At 34.1% G+C, this 6,310-nt stretch overlaps 1 protein-coding gene across 1 annotated transcript in view; it reads left to right on the top strand.

Moving 5' to 3' along the window:
- The first annotated feature begins 594 nt into the window (after window positions 1–594).
- The window catches only part of LOC149076479 (organic cation transporter protein-like), an 87,010-nt gene continuing 81,294 nt past the window's right edge, over window positions 595–6,310 (top strand). Inside the window, exon 1 of the mRNA XM_089244051.1 lies at window positions 595–745. The gene's annotated coding sequence lies outside the window, so the exon portion shown is untranslated. The remainder of the gene's footprint in view (window positions 746–6,310) is intronic.

The raw sequence follows: 6,310 nt of genomic DNA, 5'->3' as shown, positions 1-6,310 counted from the left end.
AACTGAACATTAAAATTTTTATTTGTCTTTAAAGATTTGTTGTTTAACAACTTGGTCGAGAAAATCACAAAGTCTGACTTCTTGTAGAGTTTATTCAAACTAAATTTTTCTCTCTCTCTCTCCTCATACAAAATCGTGATTTTTTCCCCTCCAACTTCGAATTATCCAAAACATTCGAATTAAACAAGAAATTTTAACATTAAATTAGAATAATTAGATGAAAAAAAGAAAGAAAGAGAGTTCGTAAAAGTTCGTATTACCGAAAATTCGAATTAACCAAGTTCTACCGTATTTTCTTGTAAATATCAAAAGAGAAATAATCGTTGTATTTTGAGAAAAAAAGACACGCCAAAAGGGTACAAAGATCCACCCCGAGGCTATTACTTACTCTTATACATTCGCTTATTAATATCGTGTACTCATCCGTGGCCGTCTCTTGAAATAAGTCGCTCCTCCTTGGCGATATTTTTCAGTCACGCACGACGCACCTTTTCCACTCGAATAACCAACCCTTTTGGCTACTTTGACCTAATGACTGACTAAATTTTGGCGATGGAAATCCACTGATGCGAGCTTTGCAAAAAGAAAACTTTCATCATCATCACGTTTTTCTTTGATATCGATGAGAGAAGATTTTTTAGAGTGTGCTCCCGGCATCCTTCTCTTGAGAGATTGGAATTAATTTGCATAAAAACACTCTCCTCTGGTGGTTGGTCACCCAAATTTCAACTTCACTCATTGCGTGGTAAGGAAAATCATTTATTTTGTCTCATTTCATTTTGTGTAATTTTAACCCTCTGGGTCCCGCGCATATTTGAATACATATGTATATGGCAAATACATGGTCAGAAAAACCCATTATATATATACACCGATTTATTTGTTCAATGTTTTTGGTATTTTAGAAAGTAAATCTTACAGTGTCATTTCAGTACGAAATGCGGCTATATAAGTACAATACCTTTTTTTTATCTAAAAAGAGTTGATTCTACTTGTCGGTATCATTTTCGAGAGATTTTACGTGCTCGGAGATTTATGAAATCCCACCAAAGTAAGGGAATATGAAATAAAATTGGTAAAAACACTATTCAACTTTGCTCAGCAAGATTTTACCTGTTTAAAAGTAACATCAAAATCAAGGCAAAATGTATATTTTATCCTTAATTAACCACATTTTAGCTAATTAAAAGCCGTCATTCTATAATTAATTAAAATGCTATGTTAATGTATTAATTGAATTAAAAATATGCTGGAACTGAACCAATTTACATCCGTTCGTGTAAAAAAATAAATTTTAATACGTTTTTATGAGGTGGGATGGAACAGAGTTAAATAATTTTCATTCTTAAGAAATACTTTCTCTTAAGAATAAATGTTCATAATTTTTATTGAACTACATATTTTCAGTTTTCTTATGGAAAATGCCAATGAGGAAATGCATGTTTCTGATTGTTGTTCTTTTAGTAATAACTTGACGTTTTCTCGAGAGATCCGTCTGATTTGTCCAAGGAAAAATTGTTAGTACACATCCACGCTTAAACCGAGATATCAACATGTTCAGTTCGGCGCAGCCAAAGCCTAGCAAGCAAACCACTCGACTGCGAGGTGGCATTGCTGTCTACACTTATACTAATATCCAGCAACCATTGTCAAAAGCGAATTTTTAAGAAAAGAAATTTATAGGGATTTTTGCATAACTTTGAAAAAAAATTTCACTATTCATTGTAAAATTGCATAGTTCACATAAAATAACATACACATAATATGCGTTATACTTCACACAAATTATACACACGTATTATGCATTATACTTCATATTATTATTAATCATAAAAATCCCTGACATTATAAAAGGGGAGATATATATACCAGATATAAGTTTTCTCCAGGAATTCATAATGTGCAGTAAACTAAAAATTGATGATGATGTAAAATAACAATTTCTCTTGCCTTTCACGCTGTTATGTTTCTAACCTATTACCTGATTCACCCCTAACCAAGTTCAATCAACCGAAAAATTCAATTTCTGTTATTAGATCAGGGGTCCACGGACCCCTTGGAGAGATTTCACGGGAATCTCTGTTTGGATGAAAAAACGATGAGTTCATTATTGTTTTTAACAGTTTTTTCCCCCGAATATTGTTTTGTAAAAAGGGTCCACGGAACATATAAGGTTAAGAACCCCTGGATTAGATGCTTATTTTTGTGACTTGAAAATTAGTGTTTCTTTTCCGCCGAATTGTCTTCTTTATTTTTATCATTCACGTAATGCACAGCATCAAATGTGGAAAAATATTTTCATTTCTAGCTCATTTTTATGAAATAAATTCAACAGGTAAAAGGGTTAAAAAATAATAATTTGAGAGCTTGTAGAGCTTATGCTGCGGCTACGTTGGTTTTTGTTTTGAAGAGCAGAATCCTCAAAAATCTGACTTCGACCGTTAATGTGTAATATTGAAGGACCAGACACACCCCGCTTCGCATCTCGGAGCAAGCGGTCCCGAAAGATTATCGTGTAACAATTAAACATCAAATAATTGAATTGCATTTAAACTTTTCAGAATTAATTTACCGTTTACCAAGCATTTCATCACAAATATTCGTTTGTAAAATACATGCAAACGATAAAAATTACATAAAAGTTAAAATTTTTTCTATGGGAGATGAGCGGTTACTTGGATGCAGCATTTACATCTGAATTTTCTCTTCTTTTTTTACAATAACAAATGCGGTGACTACAAAAATTCAGAGACCTGACAAAATAATTAATAATTGTAATATTTCCAAATTTCAATCTTTTATTTAATGAATACAATATTTTAACGTGTATAAGGAACCCTTTTTTTTTTGTCAAAAATTGGGTCCCAAGGGGATTTCTTATACATGGATACTATTATAGATATAAACAAATTATATAATTCCTTGCAATAATTAATACAAATCAATTCCTTGCAATTTACGATCCCATGAGAGTGATGACAAATTTAATGGTTTCTATGATGAATAAAAATGTCTTTGACCAAACCTTTCCTTTTTTCCAAATTTTAAGCCCAAAAAATCGGGAGATTTCTTATACACGTTAAAATACGGTAATTTCTTTTAATGCTTTTTTTAAATTCTATGACCTTAAAACGGTGATTTAAAACTAAATTTCTATCAAAGCAAAAAAAAAAAAAGTATTTGAAACGAGTTTTTAAATGACTTTATAAACTTGCAGACTAACACATCTGCATTTTCTCATGTTGCTGTCTATTAAGGCAGCTTTTTTTACGGAAGTAGAGCGAATTTAAAATTTTTTTTATTCTGAAAGGCTGCGTTTCTAAGCGGTCAGCTGCGCAAACATCATGCGATATGTTTCCGTGAAATAAACGCTTTAAACCTCCATCTCTCTAAATATACCGTTTGTTAGATCTTATAAAATACTTGTAAATGTATATCACCTTTGTTAGCTAGATTAAAAACATAATTGTTGTTTTGTTTTTTTTGAGATTTTACTGCAAAAAAACACTGAAATTTACTTTGTCCGTTCCAATAAAGCAACAGAAATAATAACATGTTAATTATAATGTACTAATTTTCAATCATCAACTGTAAAATTTTATGAGAAAACAAAATTAAAAACCTTTGGGATATGTGCAAAAGAGTTCTTTAAACATTCATTACTGCAACTAGCTTGAAGATAAAAATTCAGAACCACCTTTGCGCATAAGGTGAGGTGATATTATTTCCATTGTATATTTTGAATTTTCTGGCAGATGTCTCGCAATAAACGACAGCAATTCCTTGTTTATTACAGAACATTTGTGTGTCGCAGTGATTTCACTAATTTGTTTAAATGTTTTGTTTGCATTTTTTTTTTTACCTTGAAGTTTTCAATCCGAATTATTTTTCTAATTACATACAGTCCACGCCACTTAATGTGATCACATCGGTAATCAGGGTTTCTTGTAACAATAACCGAATGACAACTATATCCAATAAAAATCCCGTTTGCAAGTACGGTGACCATACATCCCGTTTGGTCAAATGGGACGTATGGTAAACGAATATTGGTGAAACGTGACAACTCTTTTTTCCCCAACATGATTGGTTGCAAAATGTTAATCGTTCCATTTTTTTTTAAATTCTGAAACGGACTTTTTCCCCCCTTCAAGCTAAAATCCTGCATTGTTTTTATTCAGCCATTGTGTGGCGTTAGAATTAAACTGTGTAATAATATCATGAATTGCATTCTTAAATGCATCATACGTTTCACAGATTCCTTTAGAAAGCCTTTCGGGGGGGAAAAAAATTGAATCTGGTCAACTGATAGAAACTGATCAAGAACTGAAGGAAAGGGCTTTATTTTTTGTCATGCATTTGCCTCGCTACAGTAAAGCCATTGAAAAAGCTGCTCCACCCGTACATGGACAACAGCGAATACTACGGAACGATTACGGAGTACGGAAATGCTTTTCAACAAGGATGGGAGGCAAGAACACCTTCTCGAAGTACAACGAACTCGAACGGTTATACCTTCCAACATTTTTTTTTCTTCTCGTTTTTTGGGGTTTTTTTTCAAAAAAATTCTTAGAGAATTATATCGACTTCAACGCATCAATTACACGTTTTCTTTCTTTTTCCATTTAAAATTTTTTCTTGAGCTCATACCTTAAAAAATGTATGTTGTTTTTTCCCCCCATTTTCAGTGGTTTTGGAATTCAAGTATCTCGGCTAATATTACACTTTGGAAACATGGGATTTTTTTTTTTTTTTTTTGTTGGTTTTAGAAAAGGCGAGGAAACATCTTTCCAATTGAAAGTTAGACGAACGGGGGGGGGGGGGACGTATAAAAATTACATTTTGTATCTCAGTACATGTATGGCCCCTAGTAGAAAAAATGAAATATCTGAAATTGGCACGTTGTTTGGATACGTTTTCGAATTGAAAATATGTTCCTATCTACGGATCAAAATGTGAAGGATGTATATAGATAAGACTTTACCCCCCCCCCCCCGTATGTTACACATAGTGAGGAACCCTTACTATATATTAAATATTCTGGGCTAAAAGGGAATTCACGCCAAAGAAACTGATACTATTCATTTTCATTATATATTTTGATTTCAAAGATGTGTGTACTGTATTTCTCTCCATGTGAGAATTACATGTTGGAGTGACGCAAGCCTTGAAGCTTTGTCTATTTTTGCATTATTCAAATCAGGGTGAAACAACAATATCTGATTACCTAACTACTACTACTACTACTTAACCGTACATGCAACTCGTACGTATTCGTTTGGAGAATTTCTAACGAATCGGTGCATACCGAAATGTGTGTTCTGAGTGCGTGAGTGTGAGTGGGTACTAACGTATTTATATTGTCAGATTTGCCGTTTCGCATTCTGTTTGTGCTGCCATCTCTCGTCCATACTTTGGAGTAGTGAAGATGAAATATTCTAGAATTTTCATGTTATATAAGTATCATGTGTAAGGTTCTGTCTGCTGTCTGTGGACAGTGCAGTATTAATACATAGGGCCCATCCGGGCACGGCCTCAAGAGAAGAGGGGCTTCACAAATATGAGATATAGTTGAAATTTTCGAGGAGTATGTATGTAAATTTGCCTGGTAGAACGAGGGCCTCAGAAAAATCACTTGGTCCGGGAGCCCGTGGTGCTGTTAAGACGGCCCTCTCTGTGGAGAGAGACTTCGTCAGATGAGAAACCGACTGGCATTTGCACCTCAAAGTTGCAGTGTCTTCATACTGTATTTTCTTCTTTTGTAACAACACTATTCTTTGGCCCGTAACTTACATTATAACTGAATTTGACTGCATTTCTAAGTGTAGGGATCTCGGAAACAAAACCCACGAATTAAGGTCACGGTCAGTATACAACGAAGACATGAAGACGCTAAATGTGGTCATCCCAGTATACTTACAACTTACCTTCTTCAATTAGTTAATTAATCGTTCTAATTAAGTATAATCCCATGTTATCGAGGAACAATCACCGATATCCGCGATGCTTATTCGATCCCCTTGCTATGCACATTTCAATGCATGTTGCGACTAGTAATTTTCTCTCTCTCTCTCTCTCTCTCTCTCCACCGGACACTGATTAGCAACTGAACGAAACGTTGTTCAAGGACAAGGAGGTTCGACAACCCGTCTTGAATAAAATAATAAGAGAGAGAGACGGACCAAAGAGTTAAAAGACCAGCAGCAGCAACATCAGAGGGATTTTGACCCTGCTCTGGATGACCTAGAACTCGAAAAATCACGGATCGAGAAATATGCAGAGAAAAGAGCCTGGCTACATACATAATACG

The sequence above is a fragment of the Pholcus phalangioides genome, unplaced genomic scaffold (assembly GCF_987345545.1).
Source record: "Pholcus phalangioides strain wild (caught in Gottingen) unplaced genomic scaffold, Ppha-v1.0 ptg000015l_1, whole genome shotgun sequence".
In the NCBI taxonomy this organism is placed as follows: Eukaryota; Metazoa; Arthropoda; class Arachnida; order Araneae; family Pholcidae; genus Pholcus; species Pholcus phalangioides.
The sequence above is the reverse complement of the archived record's forward strand: the minus strand, read 5'-3'. Positions and strand labels throughout refer to the sequence as shown.